This window comes from Myotis brandtii, unplaced genomic scaffold, assembly GCF_000412655.1.
Source record: "Myotis brandtii unplaced genomic scaffold, ASM41265v1 scaffold265, whole genome shotgun sequence".
Classification (NCBI taxonomy): domain Eukaryota; kingdom Metazoa; phylum Chordata; class Mammalia; order Chiroptera; family Vespertilionidae; genus Myotis; species Myotis brandtii.
In genome coordinates, this window is record NW_005360086.1 from 1,747,676 (window position 1) to 1,749,518 (window position 1,843).

Genomic DNA, 1,843 nt, shown 5'->3' on the forward strand with positions numbered 1-1,843 from the left:
CCTCATTCTTCTCTGAGGGTGTGGAAGGGGCTTCTTTTGTGCTCTGCTATGCAAAGAATTTCCTTTGTGATTCCTGGTGCTTTGATCCTGTAAAGAATGGAGGGGTGGGGGGTGGGGCAACGGGCCTTCGAAGGCTCCTAACCCCGAGTTCCCATCTGGGCTCTGCCACTGCAGGTGGGGACCTCAGATGTGTCTTGTCCTTGGGAGACAGCAGGACCTTGCTACAGGGAAGCGACTGAGGCCACTGGGTTATGAAGACGCTGACTCCATTGTATGCAGGTGTCAGGGGTGAGGGGGCGCGTGCCAGAGCCTGGCAGGGCACGGGAAGCGTGGGGAAAGGCGGGAGACCCCACATTCAAACACACTCAGAGGGCACTGGGTACGGAGCTGGGGGGTTGGGAAGGCCATGGGCCCTCCTGGGGCTTCCAGTTTGGGAGCTTGAGTGAAGGATGAACAAATAACTGAATTATGAGCCACAGAAAGAGAGAGATTTGGAGGAAAAGGGTAAAGTTCTGTTTGAGACATGAAGTGTGAGAAGTCTGGCACATTGTTAGAAATATGGACCTGCCCGGCCGGCATGCTCAGTGGTGGAGCATCAACCTATGAACCAGGAGGTCACGGTTCGATTCCTGGTCAGGGCACATGCCCAGGTTGCAGGCTTGATCCTCCGTGTGGGACATGCAGGAGACAGCAATCAATGATTCTCTCTCATCGTTGGTGTTTCTCTCTCTCCCTCTTCCTTCCTCTTTGAAATCAATAAAAATATATTAAAAAAAAAAGAAATACGGATCTGACTGTTAGGAAAGAAGTCGGATCTGTCAAGGCTGGGCCAGGAGTCCCCAGGGCCTGGAGCGTGTTTGCAGGAGACGTTTTCTGTCAGGGGCCAGATAGCAACTGTGAGCCATACAGCCTCCACGGCAGCTGGTTCCCTCTCAGTGCAGCCGGGACCCAGCCACAGTAATATGTAAATGAAGGGACCCAGCCACAGCAATATGTAAATGAAGGGACCCAGCCACAGCAATATGTAAATGAAGGGGTCCAGCCACAGCAATATGTAAATGAAGGGGTTGTCTGTTCCAATAAAGCTTTGTCTACAAAACCAGGCTAAGGCCGAGTCTGCTCCCTCCTCTGCTGCCTGGATTCTGATATCCAGGTCTCCCTTAGAAACCACGCATTGACAATGGCACAGCCTCGATCTGAGTCCCTGAAGACTGTAAGAAACAGAGGTCCCTAGTTCCTCGCCCCCGTCCCACATCCTGCCTTTGAGAGGAGAACACACACACACACACACACACACACAAACTTCCAGTGTGTTTCGAAATAAAATTTGGGAGTTTATCTCTTTTAGATGTCAGTGTTACTTAAATGAAAACAAATTGATACTAGGAGTGGGGTGTTACCATAATGAAAATCTAAAATGTATGGTATTCGTTTGCAGCAAGGGGGCAGGTGGCGAGAAAGCCATTGTGATCAAGGGGGCAGGGCCATGTGACCAACCAGTAAACAAGGAGGCGGGGCCACGTGACCAACCAGTAAACAAGGAGGCGGGGCCACGTGACCAACCAGTAAACAAGGAGGCGGGCCACGTGATCAAGCAGTAAACAAGGAGGCGGGGCCACATAATCAAGCAGAAGTGGGCACGTGAACAAGGGTAGGTGTAAACCCACCTTCAGGCCTTAAAACCAGCGGGCGGGCGCTGTGTCTTGAAAAAGATGAGCAGCAACCAGGAGGGCCCACCCCTGCCTCACTTCAGTGTGGCCTGGGAGCAAGGTTGCAGGAAGGACCCTGGAGGATGGAGCCGGGAGCCACGCAGGACAGGATGGTGCAATTCCCGGAGAGAGAA